General features: G+C 35.1%; 1 long non-coding RNA gene across 1 annotated transcript in view; it reads left to right on the top strand.

Moving 5' to 3' along the window:
- Window positions 1–9,274: 9,274 nt before the first annotated feature.
- Window positions 9,275–23,537, top strand: part of LOC114662659 (uncharacterized) — an 80,939-nt gene continuing 66,676 nt past the window's right edge. The window contains exons 1-2 of the long non-coding RNA XR_003718016.2: window positions 9,275–10,998; window positions 13,714–13,748. This is a non-coding gene — a long non-coding RNA (uncharacterized LOC114662659). The remainder of the gene's footprint in view (window positions 10,999–13,713; window positions 13,749–23,537) is intronic.

The following is a 23,537-nucleotide window of genomic DNA, read 5'->3' as shown; positions in this document are numbered from 1 at the left end:
AAGAATGGCTCCCCTATGGCATCGCTCTGAAGAAACACTTTGACACCTTTATTTTTAAGAAAGAAAGAAAGAAAGAAAGAAAGAAAGAAAGAAAGAAAGAAAGAAAGAAAAGAATTCTCGTACTCATTCTAGGTCTTTTGTAATTTTACCAGAGGCTGTTGGATTTATTATACCTGTCTTTAACTGACACATACACGAATTACACGTTAATATGTCTGATTGTCAAGTAAGAAAGTAACTAGTTGTCCATTCCCTGGACTGAACGTACATGGCCAAATGTACAAACCCATTCACTCGAAACCAGAAGAATTTAGAGTCCAATAAATGATAGCGAAAGCATTGGGATGAGGACCAAAACGGTTGGTTTACATGCAAAGGCTGAAAGCTCCACCTGCAAGAATGTAGAAAGAGCATGCGTGCGTACACTCTTCAAAATAATGGATCTTTAATGGCACTTTACTGGCTGTGTGGGTTTGACAAAGAACTTTTTTCCAATTTCTTTTCAAAACATTTAATTTTTTTTTTAATGAAGTTGGTTCTTTGTGCTTTAAACAGTTCCTAATAGGGATAAACCTGAAAGCTGCAATGTAAAGGATGCTAGAATACTAACAGATGGAGAAAACCTGAACGTATAGCCTGCGTGGTATTTTATGTCTTTTTAAAATAAGAAACAAAGAGGTATTTCACAAATCTATTCATGGTTATTTATGGAACCGGTTCCAGATCTAAATTAATAAACATTCTCGGGACTCTTCATTGGTTCTTCCAAAAATGGTCTCCCATCACTCTGAATAATCACTTTGGCTCTTTTATTTTTAAGTTTATCTTACAAAAATATTTTAGAGAGGCCACACTGATATATAAGTATGGAATGAACTCGTATCACTTAGGAATAATCTAACGTAATACCTAATTTGTACAGGTATAATGTTTTTGTAAACATTTGTTGAACCCCTTGATGTTGAAGCAACTCCTCTTTCTCATCTGAATGACTATTTTAAAATTTCAGCCCTGAAATTAGGTGTTTGTGTTTCTTCTGTACAATATTCGCTTATTTGGACGTTTGCTTTCTTTACAGTTCTGCCTTTATTTATAACTTTTGACGTGATCTGCATTATTCACATATATGTGTACAGTCAGTTCCTTCGTGAGTTGTTCTGCTTGGTGACTGCTGTAGAGACATTCCTGAATATATAACGATTACAAAGAGTAGTATAAAACAACGTATACGTCTAACGACAAGATTATTTAAAATAAAGTGTCATTTCATGCTACTTTTATATCGTCATTAACTTGTATTTTAATTAAAATAAAGCGCGTCACCTTTTCGTTTGATTTCTGTATACCAAAAAACAACTAACACAACAATACTTTACAATTATGACAATCTATGAAAAAGAACGGTAAAATCTGCTGTCCCTGTGTTTCCATAAACTCGATTCGTAAATCAAGGGATTGTCATTCCCAAAAAAATCGTGGGGTTTGTGTTTTGGTGTTGTTCCTGCGTGAAAATTTAGAAAGGAAAAAGTGGCGACTCCTAAAACGACTGTAATGGTGGAGATGCCAGCACCTTTTCTAATAATGTCACGAGACTGCAAATGCACCAGACCGCTGCAAATGAGCGCAACTTTAGAGTGAAGAGTGAAATAATAAAGATGGGATTGTGAGAGGTGCGGCATTAGTGTACAGCAGGAAGAACAGGAGATCGACATGTGCTAAGCATCTGCAATTATCGACCCATCCGAATTAAAAATAAATAAATAAATAAAGTAATATTATTCTGCTACAAAGAAATACATATGATTTAGTTGATGTCAACCACAAGGCAAATCACTGATTTTGTTTCACCGTCAATATCCCTGCCGGATCTAAATAAACAGAATTTGCCAGGACTCCGGAAAGCCCGCCGCGTTTAAACAACTTGCTCTGGGCGCCCGGTAGATGCCGCCGTTTTCCCCGTCTGGTTGCTGAGATTCGCACGCAATCCACTGTCATCAAAACTCTATCTGTCTTACCGAAGACAACTCCATTTGAATAATTTTGCTGGGTGTCACTCAAATGCACAGATATGTTAAATATATTTAAGGATTTGACTTACTTTGTTATGCTAGGTGACTTATAAACCATTAATTGTTATCAGGAACACACATTCCTGAGGAACGACACGAGACACTCGGGCTGAGGGAGACAATAATGCATTTACAGCATAAATATAAACCCTAGTAATATGGATATAAGATGGTAGTTATTTATCGATTCATAATATGTATATTTATAATTAATAATATGTTTAGTAGGCTAGAAATCACATGGACGACACAAATCACGTCTCTAAATCCACCAAACAGCAGTATAAATCAATAACTGAACGCTTTATAATGACAATTTAGACAAACACAATTAAAATACAGCAAAGTTACAAAGCCGAGAAAAGACGCAAATATTAGTTTAAGTATAATCACACAGCAGAAGTATCTTTTTTAAACTCTTACAGTCTTAAAGTAACCTTTAAAGTGTTTATTTGGAATATTTCCATATAAACACGTTAAGTTTTAACTCAACACTGGTTATTTCGCTGATGATTACATGACATGATATAATGCAATTACGGTTTATTAATAAGTGCTTTAATGTAGTTTTGGGTTAATTTTGCGTCAACAGGGTTAACTGTGTTTACAAAACAGAAAGATTATTTTAAAATGTGTAAAAAACGAGCCTAGAAAAATACATGGATTTAGGAAAACTTAGCATCCGATTTTAGTTAAAAAATTACCTTATACGTGATGATTATACACTCTTAATAATAAAGGTGCCATGAAGACCCGTTCATGGTTCACAAAGCAACCATTCACATGAAGGCCCCACTAAGAACATTTATTTGCCTTGATTCGGAACAGGTTTCATAAAAAAAAATAAAAATAAAAAAAAGAAATAAAAAAAATTTTAAAAAAACAATGAAGAGAAGATAACCGATTAGCGAAATACCAGTGGCTCCCTGATCTTAAGAGATCTCTTGCTTCCATACAATCACACAGATTAAGTTCAGGCTGTAGGTGCCACCTCGCCATCTCTACAGTAAACATTTCTGTTTTGTCCACATATCAGGATCCATTGTCAATGCCCAAAAGAACTAGTTTCATATGCAAAGTACGCTTCCCAGAATGAAATAATTCTTTATTATGCAAGCGAAGGCAGAAAGTACACAATTTTTACATTTTGCAAGTAGCTGAAAAAAGCTCAAAATACTAAAAAATAAAACAACAAAAAAATAACTACCTACTATTATTGTCATTTAAATTTATGTAGGGATTTACTTACGGATAATATTTGTCTCTAGTTCAGTATCTTTCTTCTGTTCGTCATAAAAATTGTTGATTTGAATATTGATATTGAAAGAGTATGATGTCAACCACAATATATTTATAAACTTGTATAATAGATAGATAGATAGATAGATAGATAGATAGATAGATAGATAGATAGATAGATAGATAGATAGATAGATAGATAGATAGATAGATAGATAGTCTCATTTATATATTACACTTTTTTACTAATGCTTTTCGAGCAGAATAAAGGTTAAACAAACAGAAAAGAATAGAAATTATTCCAGGAATACACAAAACAGAAAATATAAAACCTGCAATGACACACATAATTATAAATAAGCTTTTTCTCAAAAGCAAAAATCTCAACAAAACATTATTTTACACGCTTTTAAAAAGTAAAACTGATATTATATAATAGTAAATTAACTATTTTGTCTGTTTAACAGATAATGTTCTTTATTACTCTTTTAGTATTTTTCTTAAGTTGACGTTTTACAGAAAAACGAACAAGCGGGACCGAATACGCCAATAAAAATCGGCGATATTCAACTGTCAGCTGCCTTCAGTTCCCACTGTTTCCCAGCCCATCCATTCCAGTACACACTCCGGATTGGACGCCAATCCATGGCAGGCACACTGCACGTGTAAAAAAAACTTCACACGGGCTTAAAGGCTGAATGCGAAAATCCATGTATCTGTCTTTTTGGCCAATGCACTATTTTTTCAATATCAAAGAACAGTTATAAATTCAGTAAATAGACGGCTTCATTTCTGTTAATTCCACAACTGCCCCACAAAAACCCCGAATCAAATTGTATACTTAATTTGATTTTGATTGCACTGAACTTTTGGAAACGAAATCTTCTCTTAGATAGATAGATAGATAGATAGATAGATAGATAGATAGATAGATAGATAGATAGATAGATAGATAGATAGATAGATAGATAGATAGATAGATAGATAGATAGATAGATAGATGTTTTATTTATATAGCGCCTTTCCCATGATCAAGGTGTTTAATATATATAGTGTGTGAAGAGCAGTGCGCTACATTAAAGCACTGCTATGCGCTGTTGAAATGCGTAGTTCTTCAAATAGTGATAGAATGATATTCTGTAACAGTGTATCAGTTAAACAAACACGGCCATTTTCAAATTGTTCCCACGTTAATGCTAATACACAATTAGTTGTCTTTAAAAAACAAGCTTGCATCTGATCTTTGAACTGACGTGTGTATATGTGTGTTACGTGTGATTTTGTGCTGCACCTATTTGGATACATGAGTGAAATGTTCTTCTCTTCTGCAGACAACTGGTAGTTTTTAAGTTGTATAATTGCAGTAAAGAATCCCCTCGTTTTGAATGTTAACACTGTTTGACCACGTATGTGTTCTTCTACATGTTTCCGTAAAAGTCTGAACTTGAACGTTTCTCTGATGTGTTACGACTTCTACTGTCTCAAATAGCTCTCGTGTTCCGTTCTTACACATGTATGTCGCATTGTTGCATGTTCATCATTGTAGAAGTGCTTCTGTCAGTATTAGTAAGCCTGTGTGAGCGCCCGAGATCACACGTTTTTATGTCATAAACGTAATGTTATATTAATTTTGAAGCTATGTTGTATTACACCTACACATTCTTTAAAATAACGGTTCTAAAACGGCACTTTACTGGGCTGTGCGGTTCTTTATTGAAACATTGCCTGACTAAGAACCATTTAATTCTGGAATGGGTGCTGCATATGAAATTGGATCTTTGGGCTTTGAAAAATATTTTTGATATATTTGGACAACACAGAGATTTTTATTGTCTAGGTTACCTAGCAAGATACTGACAGGTCAAAACAAAAATCCGAACTTAGCCTGTAATATTGTATGCAGCAAGACTCCTTTTAAAATGAGGAATCCATTGGGATTTCATAAATCGATCATCATCTATTCCGGGTTATTTGATGTAACCTGTGTCTAAATAAACAAAGATTCTTTCTGGAACTTTCATGTGGAAGGTTCTTTTGAGAACTAAAAACGGTTCCTATATGGCATCGCTCTGAAGAACCACCTTGGCACCTTTATTTTTAAAAGGGTGTGTATCGGCCATTTAGCGGTGTCGAAGTAAACACGTTGCTTTCGTGAAGTACACAGAAGAAGTTCATTTGTATTTGCAGTTGTATAATCACACCGAGCTATGATGCATAAGCCTTATTGCGCAATTTACCTGCTCTTGTAAACGTCTTAAGAACGGCACAGGTGAACTGTGTAAATCACACACGAAAATCAACGGTATACAAATCCAGTCATGAAGACCCAAATACCAAAGCAGCATCAACGATCCTTTACAAATGTCGCATGAAGAAATCTTTTTACTATTAAAGAAATGACATACTGTATGTATGTTAAATGTATGGTTTCATTTGCATAACAGTGCCTCCAAACATACACCCGAGCAACACTCATACACCAGCAGAGTCGTGGTTGATGTCTCTTTCTATTAATAATATTTTACAATATTCATATTACAGTTTTAAATATCGAAGTAGGCTACTTACATCGTCACATGCACTATATACATTAAAGGGAGGTTGTTTTTGCCTTTAAATATTTACAATTCAATTTGTCATTTTTATCCTAAATTTACCATTTTTATTGAGTGCAATAGAATAAATGAAGAAAAAGTCGGACCTGACGAGTGCCAACCTGATGCAAAATAATACCCTTTGCTATTATCAGAAATGCTAAAATCAGAAAATTGAGTGTGTATACAATAAGAATTTTCTGAGATGAAGAAATTCCTATTTCTTATGAATCACATTCGGAGAAAATTATCATATCTTTGGAAAGGTGTGGGCAACGTAATCGTATTCATAAAACTAAAATATACACAATGAGAACGGCAAACGCACAAGCATGGACGAGTGTACGTGTCATATGCGTGGCGCAGATTCTTTCACTTGCACGCGTGCAGCGTTACAGCCATTATGCGCACCAACACGACCACTCTTATAGTCAACAAGTAAATCAGAGTAATATGGGATTCAAAATGGGAGACTAACTGTGTTCTACAAACTCAGAACTATGTTCGTATTGACCTACTGTAGCTAAAAAAGGAAAAAAGAAGGATTGCCTTTCTGAAGAGTATTATTCTTCTGTATTATTTTATTAATCTTTAAAATTTTTATATATATATACAAATTGATCTTATTGTTTATTAGCCCATGTAATTAAAATCGAGCATTCTTTTTCTTTAGCTCCATGCTAAAAGCAATACAGGATGTCTTCAAACAGCAGGTAACAGTCCTTTATACAGGCTACTAGTGACAATGTGCTGTTTATGATAAATTATTGATTGTTGGCGTAATGTTGAGCACGAGTCTTTATTTTCAAATAAAAGGAATATGGCATGCGCACGAAGTTTACACTGGCAAAATTCTGTCTGTTCCCTGCTTGATAAACATAAAAAAATCACAGTTGGGGTAAATAAGGTAGTATAGTTTTGCTGAACTCAATCGGAAGAGTTTATGATAAAAGATTTTACAGAAAGTAAATGTGTGAAAGCTCCGTTTTACGCACAGTATATGTTTCACGGTACGTGTTACCTCTTTGCTCGCGTATTTTTAAATGTAAGCGGAGCTCTTTGCAATTACACTTACTGTACATTTGTATAATAAAAATAAAAAATGAGTAATTATAAATATAAGCTCCAATTATGGCAATAATGTATACTAAATAAAATGTCTTCTGCGTTTGCCACTTGGTAAAATGTAATGGATGAGGTGCAGAAATATTCAGGTCTGCAGAGCGTTTTCAAAGTGCGCGACAATCGCTATTTCCATTTTTAATGAGGCAGGGTGAGATGCTTTCACTGCTTTCACTTTATGTCTCGTCGTGCTTGCACTCTCTCACTAACCAGTCTAAGTTGTACAAAGATTTCGGTGGCAGCGTTAACCAAAAAATGTGCTTTGATATTTTGTTTCTTGGAGCAGCTTTGAAACAAGTCAATTTCTGGTAAACACGGCCCTAATGGTGAGTGTATAATAACAATAACAGCAGAGTTTAGTGGGCACTGATAAAAGCCCTCCTCGTGTAGACCAGTAACGTTTACAGGGAGACTATATTCTCTTGGAAGTCATTAAGCTTACACAACTCCTCCCTCCTTCTTTCCTTTCCGCAAATTTAACAAAAATCACAACACGTGATTCTCCCCCCGTCGGATTTGTGAACGGCGCGTCTGATTAACTGCCTTTAAACGCTCACCTACCTAAACAATGCCATTCAGGTGTACATTTCAGATGGTACACGTGTACTCGGATATTCTACTGGGTGATTTCAAAATGCCGCACTGCCACTGCTACTGTACTCCACTGTTTAGCTAGTCCATTTACTCCTAGAAATTATTGTAATTAAAGACTAGAAACCACATTTATCACATTTTGAAACTAACTTACCCTTTCAGAAGTTTACCTTTTTATTGGATTAACCATGAAACCACCAATTATTTGTGTCTTTAGGATAAAAGTGTTTTGAGGGGGGATCGCGCTTAGCAAATTAAAATAAAATTTTGTTTAAGCAATTTCATCATGAACAAGTGCACACGTCACATATGACCGAGTCAATAAATAAATAAATAAACAGGCTCCCCTCTTTAAAACAAATTTGGTGGTCGTGGAAGAGGTGGAAAATGTCTCTGAGCAGATCGAAGAACAGTGTGATCTGGTAATATAAGCGGTGTGTTAACAGTAAGGTTGTGACTGTGATTTAAAACTTCTAAGGAAATGGAACGAAGCTTAAATATCGCATATGGCTGATTTAAAAAAAAAAGAGAAGAAAAAAGGAGTACACGCTCGATTTGAAATTTAAGACATGGGTAAGTGATACAACTTGGAAATTAAGTGTACGTGACTGTAATGTTTTACATAAATACAATCTCAGTCGTACAAATGCCAAGCAAAGCAAGTGTTTAAATCATTACATCATGTCGACAGTTGCGGCCAGGTGAGTGTGACTGTGCCCGAGCTGTGGCACGACGACTGCAGGTTACATGTAAAGTACACACGTGACGTGACGAGCTGGCATCCTCAAAACTTCAATGCTTATTGTTAACTCATCTGACAAGCAGCTTTATGTACCCACATTGATTAAGTAAAGAATTGTTCATACAATGTACGGACTTTCCAGGTGGCTCCAGCAGTAGCAGAAGATACGCTTTAAAGAAAACCAACTGCTGAGGTGACATTAACTAATGCATTCTGATGAGCAGTGCGCAGGGTTATTGAAAGGGTTTAAGTAAACAGTTGAAGGCTAAGTAATCCATTGATGCAAATTCACATTTTTCTTGCTAGTGTTAAACGTATGTGGTGATCGGTAATCTACGAATTAGTCAACCCACAACTGCAGTGTTCTGGCGTTGAGGGGTACTGCTACAGGGACCTCCAATGCACCCGAAACATTCCATATACAATTTTCTGAAACCTGCTTGATCCAGTTCAGGATGGCGGGGACTCACACGCATCATAAATCATGCATGCAATAACAGCAGAAAACTTAATTCTGATTTGAATAATGTATGCAACTCCCATTCATGGTGCCGGTCTTTATTTTATTTTTTTATTATAGTTATAATAACGCCGCAGCAAACACCAAAGTCGTGTGTCTGTGCTCAAGAAAGTAGGACATGTCATAGTAATGCACATGTGATTATTTCTCTTATATAAAGAGGCTTAGTGTGTCCTGTGCAAAACGCAGCTCATAACTCTCCGAATTAAGGACGTAACACACCAGCTTCAACCAATGAATTAGTTCGCTTTCGGCTCGGCCCATTTTCATGCTAGGATGTCCAATAGCCTGGCGAAAGACCTGGAAAGGGCACTTTCAGTGCTTAATTACGGGCAGGGTTATAAAGGATATATGTGGATCCCTGGGCCGTGCCATAAAGAGCTTGCTTTTTTCAGGCAATTTATCTTGCCATTTGTGCCCCACGCGATGTTCACGCAGATGCATCAATTAAAACGTATACCATCCATATGCAGTTGATCATACAGCACAAACATACACCTTTGGTATAAATATTAAAATCGGAATCATGGTAACCTATCGTGGTCGCTGACGTCACGACGCAATCATTCACGTAGCACAATGTGGAGAGGCTCGCTCAGATATGCCTTTCCCGTCTTATGCTGAGCACACGGGTTCTGCAGGCAGCGCTTCCGTTTTCGGCTTTGGAGAAGAGCGGCGCCGCCAGCGGTGGGACAAGAATAGGTGATGTTAAGTGAGCGGATTTCAATAAGAAGCATCCAGGAGCGACGCTGACATTAGAGAGAGGGACTCTGCTTAACCTCAGGCAAGGCAACGTGACTCGGAGCCCTGTCTCGCAGGACAGAGCATTGCAAGATCTTCTTCAAGCACCCTATCCTCCCCTCGGACCCAGCTCTACGCCGCTCGCCCATTTTGATTTTTTTTCCCTCCATTCTGTCCATCTGTCTTCATACAGGAGAATAACACCCATTCGCCCCCATGCAATTGTGGATTGAGCGTAATGGGAACTGTCAAGGCGAGGAAAGCGAGGCGAAGATGCAGCGGGGTTACCGAAATGATGGAGAATGCACATATTTGGGAGATGTTTTTGTGCGTGTATGGAGGGGAGGGGAAGGGGGGGGGCATTTTCATATCTGTCCCTCTTTCCGTTTTATGTTATTTTTTTTTTAAGTGCAGCGCTGGGCACGGACTTGCCCATGTTGAACCGTTAGACTGTTGCCCGACTGGCAGTTGAGAGCCAACCGCACCTCTTCTACCCCACCCCCACCCCACTCCACTCTACTTTCACTTTTCCAAATTGAAGGAAAAAGTTCAGGAGATCTTAGTAATGGAGAGAGGACTGAATTTTATTGTGTTTTCTTCCAGCAAAGGGACAACGCGCCTCGACACGCGATCTTTTAAAAGTTTGGATATCAATGGCTAAGAAAGCTATCATATTTAAATATAATTCTCTCATATGATCAAATGTGGGCGCAGAGTTTAATGGCTACTGAAAACAAAGATGCACATTAAGTACATGTCAGTTAGATGAACAAACAATTTAGCAAACCCTTCAACATTTCCTGTGTGTTCTATGTAGAAGAAGGCTGGACGACTGTCGTCGTATGCACTTTCCTCTCAAACGATTTAATAAGGCCTTCTTGTATGCTTCGTACTAAAGTGATTGGAAAAATACAAGGCGTAACTAACACACAAAAACAGCCCCTGCTGGGCTAGGACAATGAGCAGCAATCCGCTGTGGACAATGACTAGGGCAGCCGAAGCTGATTGTGTTTCAGTGCACGTTCGCAGCAGATTGAGCAGTTCGAGGACCAACAACAGATTTGGAGAGACTTCCACGTCGGACACTCTGTGAAAAAAAGAGTGTGGGGAGGAATGTTAACAAACTTGGGACAAAATGTGGGGACTTCCAAGTTTTCCATCCCAGTCCAATCAGGCACGAGTAATCGCAACGTTTGAAATACATTGCTTCAGAAAGGAGTGGAAGCACAAACCAGCCTGAGCTTCTTAGAAACGTTACATCACAACAATGGGGAAAAAACTTCAGATGTTATCATTAATATTTATAAGAAGATAATATTAAACTGCATTTGGACTTCTGGTTTTTTTTATATCTGGGATTACTGGAGACCATTGCATGTAAGTACAAAAACAAATTAACATTAACAATAACAACCACGTATGTGGATAAGATTCCCTGTTGCTGCAGTGGGAATGAACACGTTGCATGTCCAAGTAATTTAGGTGGATTGACCAACAGTTAGAGATAGTTAAAGGGTTCAAATCACGAAACACGCGTGAATAAGTAAAGGTGTGGATAAGGAAATGTTTACCCGCCGAGATTTGGGATCTGGAGTTAATTTACTGTGACAAGTTTTTTAAATTTTTTTCTGTGCATTGAAATTCTATCAGACTTAATTGAGTTTTATATCGTGTAAATCATTGAATATATGTGATCGTGTATGTATTCAAAATAAACACACTCGTATTGGTGGATTAATACTACATGCAATTTTTATAAAATGTATGTGTGTATAGATAGATAGCATTAAGTGTAAACATGTGTACTGGTTGTATTTTATTAATATTTTTTTTAAAAGAATATCCTTGTGGGAATATTTAATACAATTGACAGATGGAAAGATTGCATGTTGTTTCTATAACATTAAAACTTTAAATATATTTGTGCGTGAGTATGATATATTTTTTTCTCTTTGCTATAAAGAGATTTAAAACTGAAAATCTGAAAAGCAATGATACTTATTGATATGACTGGACTCTATATAGTGCAAAGGCTATTTTATATACTGATATTTTTACATGCTAATAGGGTGCACTACATATTCATGCTGCTGTACGTTTCAAAAAGAATAATCTGTTCAGTGCATTTTGAGTTAAACATACCTAGAAATTCCATAAAAATACTACAGCTAGGAGTTGCGCCTGTAAGGACTCATTCATTCCTGTGGCCCGTTTTTTAAATCACTTCCTTTTTTTTGTGCCGCGCGAGTGTATCAGTCTGTGAGAGCACATTGGTATACATTGCACACTCTCCTTTCTGCATTCTGTTGTCAAATCATAAGACAAACTTCATGGCCCAAATGTTGGCATTTAAGACAAACAGTGATTGTTGAAAGGAGCCTGGGAAAATGTAGTGGGGTCTGGGAGTGGGAACGTCTTGACGCCAGAACCCCTTGTTAAGAAGAGTTGTGTGCAGCCAGACGTTATTGTTATGCTAATGACCGCCAACACGTTGTTGAACTTGATTTTGACTTCTTTCTTTGGGGCTACATTTTTCTCGGTCACTTGTTTGTGGGAAAATTTTCTTTCGAGCTACAGTGTGAAATTAATTAATCAGGCCTCTGTTGGAATGGGCCACAAAAGAAAAAGAAAACCTGGCCGGCTTACAAAAGAGTTGAACATTTTCTTTTCCCTCCCTTTCTCTCTTGCTATTATTATTATTATCATCAATAATACTGTTATTTTTGTAATTAAGGTGATATTATATATTATATAACATTTACAATTGCAGAAAAGTGAACAAATATTTTGACAGAGCTCACATTTGTTAACACACTTATGTGTGTGGGTTTATTTTGCGTGTAAGTTGTCAAAGCACGTACTTGGTGCATTTTATCTGTTGAAAAACATGACCGCACTTTTGTGTTTAATTTGTCTCGTTATAAAGCAGGACCGCTATAGGACACCAGTGACCAACAAGCGTTTTGGACAATTTAGTTATTAACTTACTTACACAGAGTTAGCAATGAATGCCACGACATTTTGTGTATTTAAGCCTTTAGCATTGCAAATGTGTTATGATAAAGAAACACGAGGCGTGTTTTAAATAACCCATTAGGGCAAGCATACTGTATGTTCCTAGGCATTTTAAATCCCATTTCTCCTAAAAGAAATGAAGCTTTGTTTCTGACTGAATAAAATACACACGTGCTGCTGAATGCAATTAAAACTAAAAGCCTATTACATTTTGACATTTTTATAATATGTCGGGAAGGTACACGGTATTATTTTTCTTTTTGTGACTTATTATGTGTATTTGGAGATTAGTAACAGTGGCCATTTCAATTGTTTGAAATATGTCGTCATTGTATTATTTTAACAAATTTAAATTCTAATATTTTGACAGACGTGTTTATAAACTTAAAATAATAATAATAAAATAAAGCAATGCAATTTATATGCGAGGTATGCGTGACTTAACGAGAGAGTGAGACAAACCTGAGAAAAGTAAGAGGCTAGTAGGGCACATAACGGTGCTATAGACAGCTCGATTGTGTGTTACACTAAAATCAACTGATGGCCAATGTGACAGGTAAAGCCGTTCGAAAAGAAGAATTTAAGACATATTTGCAGCTTAGAGTGGTGTGTGTTTTTACAGAGAGGAATAATAAAGAACTGTAAGATCTGGCGTATTTACTTCAGCACACAGAAGAAATGTGTATGTGCCACGAGCGTCCGCTCGTTCAGGCCCCACTGGTGCAGAAGATCATTCCCAGCTCTAATAATTAGCGACATGACAGGTGATTTCATTAGAGATCTTAAAGGAGATGTGGGGACGCCGTGCAGGCCTTGCAGCTCCATGGAGTGTCTTTCCTTTCAGCCTTATATAGCAGATGTTTTCATTTTTTTTCTAATTTACACCAATGGTTAAATGGAGACAAAAAGTCAAACAATTGCTTTTGAACCTATAGATATGTCATACATTATGCAAGGTTATCGGGCTCTGAGGAAATCAGAAGTAAACTTGATACTTACTGAACTTAGTCATATAATGTCACGTGTGGCTATACAAAACAGCATTTTAATGCGTGTTTTTTTTTTTTATATTTGCAGGTAACAAGATGAGCTGCGTTCATTCATCGGACGAGGTAAAAATTGTGACTTAATGCTGTTTAATGCCTGGCTGATATGTACATTTTAATTATAAGTCTCACGCATTTTTGTATTCTTTATAATTCTGTTCTTAAGCTGTTATAGAAAACAGATGAATGGGTGGTAATGCCCCCGTGTAAATTCCTTGTCTTATTATTTTTCTCTGTATCCATGTTAATACATATTTAATGTTTCTGCAATAATAATGCATGTTTACACACGCATATATATATATATATATATATATATATATATATATATATATATATATATATATATATATATATATATATATATATATATATTTGGATATTATTGAATGCACAAATACATTTGGACATATATACGCATAGGGAGCATCTTCAGACAAATTTATAACATACAAATGTAATCTGAGGCCTTATTGCAATTTTATATTTTTTGTGTGTAACAGTAATACTTGGAAGTTGTTTTCTTCAGAAATGAAGACAATATTATAGTTCCTCCTACACACATTATGAGAATCGAGCATGATTTTGCTGGCTTTACAGTTTCCTAATACAGATACGTGCATGCATGAGAACATATGTAGTCTATTGTACTGTTTTATAGACTCGGTTAAGACACAAGCCTTGATTGTGTCACTCTTACTGGTATTTGCAGTGCAATTTATAATGCATGTTTTGCTGTGTATACCGATTGTTAATAACAGTTCAGCTCATTTGTAGTATATATATATATATATATATATATATATATATATATATATATATATATATATATATATATATATATATATATTCATTGCATTCGTAGTCTGTGTCACAATCTGATTGTATGGGTGGTTATATATATATATGTTTTCATTATTTATCTTGACAATGTACCTATTAAACGAAAAACGAGTGATATAAGTTAGTGGATGGAATTAAAACAAAAAAGGGTTGTCCCTTTGCATGTGAGCAGAGCATTACCATTTCCAGAGCTGACTCCACTTTGGGGTGGTTGCAGAGCCGAGCCAATAATGCAGCCGCGCCTTTGAAATGCCAGCGCAGCGCCAGCCAGTGGCCCAGTGAGGCTTATGAACTCGAATTATTTCAATGGCTTTTTAATTTCGAGCTTTATCAGAATCACGTGCGTTGACATCATTGATCAGACAGTGTCTTTCCAAATAAATAAGGCAGTTTTATGCAAACGAGCTCTGCGTCAATGTAGACACAATGCCCTGACACAAACGCTGAGTAGCCTGATTGTTCAACAGTAGTGCTGGCGGTTACCGCGTAAGTAAATAAAGACAGGTCGGATTTAGCCACGCCTACACCTGTTTAGTGTTTAAATATTGTGCGTTGGCCCTTTACATAAAATCTAAACATATATTAATAATTGTACTTTATTAAATATACCACACACATAATTACAATCTATTCCATTCAATATCGCGACACGAAAACTCTATTAATACAACGTTTTGGCTAATTCACGAAAATTAAACCTTATTATTAATTTCTTAAAGGGATGAATGGTCGTTTTCATCCCAAATTAATATCAAATTTATAAGATTCTTGTAATTTTTGGTTACAAAATAGTGTTATATTATCTAAATAGAAAATGAAGGGTTTTAAACGTAAATAAATGAATCATTAATTTCAGATTTTAAATATTTCTTTGTTGTTATTTTTTTACACTATATTTGATTAATTATGAGCTCAATAAAAGGCTATTTAATGAGTTTTTTAAATAAAGGCTGCAAAAATTGAAGGCAGTCATAATCAGCAGTCGAGTGGACACTTCGCCCTGCTTGTTAACAAGTTCCATTTCATTATTTTTGTGCCGCCCTAAATACTGGCACATTCCACGCACATCTCCTTATCTAAAATCGGTGTCTGGAGAAGTGGGCCGGTGCTCATAGCTTCCAATTTCAACATAGAGTACCGGAACCTCGTTTTAGCACACCGATGAGTACCGACACATCCTCGATCGATTGTCATTGGATCGCAACCATTTTCTTAGCTTATCAGTGAGTACTGGAACTTCCTCAGAAAGCTTAATAGGGTACCCCCCCCCCCCCCCATTAAAGTTAACGGGGTACCTTACTCCCACACACTGTTTGATTGAATGTCAGTGTATCGCAATAAATAGGGAGTACCACCAGGAATTTGTACCACTTCAAGCACAGTCTAAATGTTTTCAAAAGCAAGACCTCAAATCCTGATGACTACGTATGTAAAAATGTGGATCAAGACGGGTGGCCTAATCTGGTTAACTCGAACCTGATTCTATCCAATTCAGACTGTCCAACGATTGCAAGTAAAATTAAAGGGAGACCAAGGATAATAAATCGACAGGTTTAGTAATACTACATAATTTTAGCAAATTTACTGAAAAAAATAAAATAGGATTTTCCCCAAAAATATAAAGGGCTTATTTTGTAAACACATACTAAAAACAACAAAGTGGAGTTAGTAACAAAAAGACATTGCTTAAAATAAGAAATCAGGGTAACGAATTAGAAGGTAAGAGGCAAGTGGGTGTAAAACGTAGAAGCAGCATTCCTAAAGCAAAGCTCGAGGCTCGGTATTTCAACCTTTCCTTCCGGCAAACGTGTGCGGAACCAATGGCACCCGCACCACGAGAATTAACGGACAGTTTCTGTGCACAGAGTGTTACGTTACTGAAGAGCCAGTCATAATAATACATACCCCAACTTAACAAACACTAACTGTGTGTGTCTGTGTGTGAGTCTGTGTAAGTAGATAGATAAACAGATAAACATGCACAGTTTATAACTGCAAATATGCCATGCATGCTACATATTGTATGTTTTTGTAGGTATTATTGCCAACTGTTCCGAGAAGCAATGCAAGTAAAAATTCTATTGTATTAGGTAAACACATATCAATAAACTTAAACTTGAACTTATCAGGGCGATTAATTTTATGAGGTGCTAATAAATGTTCTGAACAAAAATTCAGAAAATTGGGAAACATTACGTTTTCTCGCGGTGAAGTTTCAGCAATCCATAATAGAAAGAAATGTGTATTTGTGCATATAGACGTAATTCGATGTTTGTCATTGTGATCCAAAGTTGATGGTGATTCATAAAGGTATATGAGTTAAGTAAAGTCGACTAAGTGAGATTTACGTATTGATAAAAGTCTTCTGTTGAAATATTTACAGAATGTCATACCAGTATGAAACACTATAATGGAAAATAATTTCAATAATAGTGATAGCTGCTGTATAACCATGTGCATCTATCTATCTATCTATCTATCTATCTATCTATCTATCTATCTATCTATCTATCTATCTATCTATCTATCTGTATAATGTGTGTGCGCAATTCAATATGCATTTATTATTTGCTACTACTATTGAAAATCGTAAGTTAATTGCTTTCACCTGTACAGAGTATTGTTATGTTGTATATGTCGGATGTTTCCCTGCTTAAATATTCACAGTTTTTGTACAGCTCTGGCTTTTGCAAAGTCTGATTGAAGAATATTAAATATGGAGTAAATAGTTTAAGTAATGTACTAATAATGACTGAATAAATAAATAGGATGAATACCAAAAAAGTTTTATATGATTGAATGTGCATAATCACATGAGATTTTATATTACATTTCATTCTGTAGCTTTCAATGCGAACTTTTAAATGACACATGCAGTATATATTCTAAGGGTATACCTTTTTCATTATTTTGAAGAAAACAATCGTTTGAAATGAATCATAGTACATAACAGTTTATCTGTGAAACCCTAAACACGCATACGTTTCAATATTGTATTTTCCAGCATGTCCCAGAATAGTTAATACATTTTCGCCCTCACCGATGACGTCACACACATGCGTTTTATATAATTTCTGAACCCTTTACCCCAGTTAATTTTACTGTATGAAATATGATTAGGGTTCATGAAATATTTTTTCTAGTAGTTACGTAAGATTGTGACTTTTCATAAATTTCTTAAAATATAAATGCGCATGCCTTAATTGAGGTCAATTTTCAGGGGATGGTTGTTTTCTAATAAGGCGTTGCTTTGGTTCCATCACGTGTAACATCGGAGATAGGAGCTCGAATCGCAAGTGGCTTTGCCAAACACCTTGCATGCGTAACGGAAGCCCGCCCCTCAAGGTGAAGTGTCCTATAGGCAACGTGGAGTCCATACGGTTCTCATTTTCTTTGCGGCTAGAAAATTCCTGAAACTGCCTGCAACAAACTGAAAGGGGGATTATTCAAAGAAATAAATGACAGTCGTGAAACGGTATGAGAGGCTAGACAACAATGAAATAACGATTAGATACATTTTGGATAGCATTGGATCAAGTTAAAAGAATGTAGCTTTTGAAACGTCGGAATCTGCCTGCTTTGTGATAAAGTAAAAAAAAATCGTCCCTGTTTAAATAAAATTTAAAAGTATGGCTTTAGGATTATTGTTTCCATAAACTATTTGAAGCGTTAACTTAACAACTGGGATTTTTCTATTTATTTACTTAGGCGTGATGCAGTTCCTTGTTGCGTATATCTAATGCTAAAGTGCATGTATCAATCAAACTTTCATACAACTTTTCAGTCCTGTCTGCACCCGTGTAAACATGTAAACGACGTTATGCTCAGCCCACTGAATTGATATTACTATTCAGTATTCATTTCTTTTCGAAATGGCACTTTGACAAGGGACATTTTTTCAATATAAACATAGATGAACTGAGTGTTTACCAGCATCAGAGATGCAATTTAACCTATTTTACCACAAGTGAATGAATTAAAAAAAAAAAAACCTCCTGTTACGTCAGAGCACTTCCGCAGTCAGATTGTGCCTTGCAGTGTGCGCCCCTAAAATTGACTAAACTCACTGCTGCAGTCTGCGCATTGCATAACACGTCCCAGCAAAGCAATACAGCTGTTGGAAAAAATGTACACACCCTGAAAAGTACGAGTACAAAAAATAAACCGCAGTGTCATCAAACACAACAATAATTGTTTTACAATAACACAACATTAACAATAAAGCATTACTCGTTCAACAACGTTGCTTACGATAGGACGTGTAAAGTCACAATATTTTGATACAGGCAATGTTTCATTCTTTCTTTTAAAGCTGCTTTGATTGAATTTGCAATATTTTTTCATGTGTAAGGCACCTTCCTTTGGCTGCATATATTCTCATCTCTCTATATTTTGATTTTAATGCTATCATCTGTCTTTTTGCCTAATCATTCTGCAGTTACTAACTGATGCAAAGCTTATTTTTGACTGTGGCATTAATTACAAAATACTTGTTGATCCTTTTCCTCTGCTTCTAGAGCTGCTACAACCAGCAGTTTCTTCATACACGTGTTTATTTATGTACTTATTTTTGCTTATCTGTAGTCTTTCTACGGTGTTTTTGTATTGACTCTTCAATTCAGGAGATGGACGCGTGTCAACGCTTATTCAGTACAAATTCTATAAATGTTTCTTTGGTTTGTTGCTTTTAAAATATATTGTCATTTATACAGAACCCCCGTATGTTATTATGAACAATACTGGCTGCTCCCCTCAGGGTGGCGATATAAAGTACTAAAGTTGAAGCGTAATAGGCTAAGCAACTCATTCATCCCAAATTCAATTAAATTGCGCAATGAGCAGAGAAGCTATAGGTAATGGCAAACCTTCAGTCCCTCTATTAGAAGTAACGGAAACAAAACTGAAACTAGACTGGATATTTACGGACATTAGCCGTCAGAGAATATCTGGTGTGCACGAGGTCATTTTGTGGTTGCCTTGAATTTGTGACATGAGGGTTTATTTACCATTTGAACATCTATCTATCTATCTATCTATCTATCTATCTATCTATCTATCTATCTATCTATCTATCTATCTATCTATCTATCTATCTATCTATCTATCATGTGTACATAATGGTACATAGCATAATTCACGGGAGTGTACATAAACCTAAGACTTTATTGTAAGTGATTTACCAGTTTTATTTCTGATTAACATGAAACACTGCAATAATAAAATATTTCTCTAGAAATACTAAAATGTAGATGTTTTTTATATTCGAAAAAAAATATAAAAATATATATTGAGAATTAATAAATAATACAGTAAGAAAATGCACCGCATGTCTGTCCGCAGGTTATGCTTTGTAAAACAGTACATTTCTTTTCAGCACCCTGGACAGGGCTATTCTATAGTTACTAGTGCATTCACAGTATTTACTATCCATTTATTTTCCTGGGAAAATACACAAATTGTTGTCCCTAAAAGATTATTTTAATCAATGAAACATATTTTTGCTTCATTTAATGTATAAATTAAACAAATTATAGTAAGAACTTCAATAATACTGTTTATTCAACGTACGTACAATTTCAAAGTATTTTGTTTTTGTAGTATGCATATGTATGTTACGTATGTAAGGAAAGTCATTTTGGATTATACAGTATATAGTTATTCTGTTACTATATTCTTATGTTTATTTGAATCAATTAGCATGTAAAGAATGCGTCTTTTGACGTATAATTATTATGGATTAACTTGATTGGGAGATGTGCTGTAGAGTCACCAAAATACTTTTTTTGTCAAATTCTCTATTGTTAAGTACCTAAAATTGTATATATATTTGACAAGTGGTTTATTTAATGCACATGTAAGAGCGAATAATGCTTGAATTTAGTTTCGAAAGTCTGCTGCGCAGTTTATCTATCTATCTATCTATCTGAAAATTATTTTTCTGCTTCTTTATATATATGTGGTTTTGAATTAATATGTATGTTTAGAGATTTTCAGAAAAGTGACTAACGCTTAATTATATGGACCTTCTAATCTTATTAACACTGGGTAGCGTAAGAAAATTTTGACAGTTATGTTATACTAACACAATTGTCAATTAATAGTCAATTAAGTATTGTTTGTCGGGTGCTATAAAATAGTGTTACCGAAAATTGTAAAATATTAACAAATTAATACATGTACTATTGAATGTGTATTCTCAATTAAACAGGTATAGCCTCGAATATCGAACTGATAGCTCTTAATGCTTAAGATTTACCAAATACGCAGATTGCTATTCCTCTCTTTTTTCATTTTTTATTCTCTTTTTAAAAATTATCAAGATTTGTTATTAAGTGCACCACAAAGCAATATTTTTTCCACAGACGTGTAATTTTGTTTCTGTATATTGATATTACTTGACGCTACTTGTTGCATTTAACTTAAACACGCTTCCTTCTTTTACTGTTACCAGGTGCAATTTTATTTAAACGAGCTTACAATTTTGCAATTTTCTGACAAAGATTTGTTTTGATTAAGTCTATTTTTACGTATTGTCGCTTCCATGTTGGACATTCTCACATTTATGACTCGCGAGTACTAAATATTTTTGTTCGAAAAATGATCAATATTTAATTGACTGGAACGGTCGTATCTTTAAGTAACTTGATTTCATAAGATTTATTTCAAATTAGTTTTATTTGGCTTTTGTACACAAAGTTATTTTTAAGCCCCATAGTTTGTCATTAAAAGCTGTTCAGAGATTTGAAACGTGTCCTGTCAAACAACGGCGTACCTCTCAGTTTATTTTCACTATCTATATTTCCTTAACAAGAGCACGCATTGGGTTTATTTTATTACATGGGATCAGACAATATTATCACGTTTTAGCATTAAATTACATATCTCAAACACATTTCCAAAATCTATCTATCTATCTATCTATCTATCTATCTATCTATCTATCTATCTATCTATCTATCAACAGTATAGTTTTCCATTATGAAGAAAAAATAATCAAAGCAACTGTAATTTTTTCCATAACTATATTTTTAAATATATGATTACATTTATTTGCTCTAATTATCTCTCGGCATCCTTATTCCAATGCTGTGAATCCTTTGCTTATATATAAACTATACATAATGCACATTTCTCAACATACAGAGTGTTGTAGGGCCAGCCTTCCCCGGTTTCCTTTTCTATATTAAATATTGATTTGAAATCATAAATCATTTGCATAGTCAAGTGATGCACACTGCAAATATTAAAGCCGTTGGCATCGCCGCTGTTTAAACTTCCATGCTAATTATGTACTGGGTGGCTGCTCTTTGATTGGCTTGCCGAGAAACCGCCAGTCACTATTAATCTATGTCAGAGTGGTGGAGCAGATTCTAATTGATGGACTGAATATTAGCCTTTTTAACAGACTGAATGTCAGACAGCACTGTCTGAGAGAAGAGAGGAGTTGATAGTCATTTCTATAGCAACGAATAAGCTGCGATATGAAGAAAAAAAATATGGACCACGTATTAAATACATATAAGAAAACGTATGAAAATAAAGTTTCCACGTTTCCTTTTTAGTAAGGTTTGCTCAAGTAATTTCAGCACGATAGTCGTGGGTGCTTTTTCCTTTCTTTTATATAGAGATAGAGAAATTCACAAAAGAAAAATTCTAAAACGCGAGTACACATTAAGGACATGATGTGTGTAGCCCAAATTAATGACGTTTAGAAGGTTCTGTGCTGAATACTCATTTAAGCAGAAAATAATGGTAATTTGCCCACTACATCCTAAAATATGATTGGTCAATGAAGTCTGGAAGAATAAACGAACGCAAATAAAGAGCTGACAACGCAAAAAATAAAAAATAAAATAAATAAATGTCGATTGAAACAGGACTAGCTGAAAACAAATTAATTGAAACTAATACTGGGAAGAAAAGGCATACATATACATTCCTAATGAACGTGCTATAATACAGTTTTAAAACGTTTGCAATATATCACATTTTCAAACCGCTTCTTCGAATATGAAAATAAACAAATTAAAGCAAAGTATCGAATTATGATGATTATTATTAGTAACAGCAATAATAATTGTAACAGTATTAAACGCTTCTGAAGTAATATATGTTTTACACACTTGCCTGTTTCTGCCAGAAATCAATTGCATATACATTATAATCTATACTATTTAATTAGCAGTTGCTACACCACACTGACTGACTTCAACACATCTCGGTAATTGGAATAATACTTTAAGATGCGCCAGCATGTTCGTTTAAAATCCGAACAGTTCTGAGGGAAAAAAAGCATTATAATATGTTTCGTTATATAAAGGCGCATAACATAATACACAAAAACACGTAAAAATCGTGAATGAAGTGAATTGCAATTAAATTATAAAATGGCCATTTTGACATATGTTCACCTTATATATAAAATTCACATCCTTAATAAGGATTTTTTTCAGCTTAATTCGAATAACGTCCAAGTAACATAGACAAGCAATATTAATTTGCAAATGAGCAGTATATTTTTTCTATATCCCTCCATTAAGTGAAATTTGGATGAGGTTATTTTCTTGCAATACATTTATTGAAACTATTATTTTTGGGGTATACAAGTCGTAAAATATATTTTGACTATATGTATTGCTCATTTGTTATTTTCTAACTCGCGTATCACAATAAATAATGGGACAAGATACGAATGTTTTTATATATGTGTGTGTGATATATAAAACGTTGAGACCGTGGGCATTTGATAATGGTCTGAGAAAGGGAGGTAGCAGACGATAGCTATATAAAATATTCCAAGAAAGTTAATGTCCATCAGAAATACAGACCTGTACTGCCATACCTTTGCATGTTAGCTCTTAATTACAATTCCACATTGAATCTATTTATAGGCTCCTTGGCTCACATTCTGAATCTTATATAGCTAATTAGCCGTGCTACCTCAGCTCCGCTCCCCGCCCAGAAAAGAGAAGAATAATCAGAGTCTTGTGAAGGTGTCACGATAAAGAAAAG

The sequence above is a fragment of the Erpetoichthys calabaricus genome, chromosome 12 (genome assembly GCF_900747795.2).
Source record: "Erpetoichthys calabaricus chromosome 12, fErpCal1.3, whole genome shotgun sequence".
In the NCBI taxonomy this organism is placed as follows: domain Eukaryota; kingdom Metazoa; phylum Chordata; class Cladistia; order Polypteriformes; family Polypteridae; genus Erpetoichthys; species Erpetoichthys calabaricus.
This window is presented reverse-complemented; position numbering and strand designations above follow the sequence as displayed.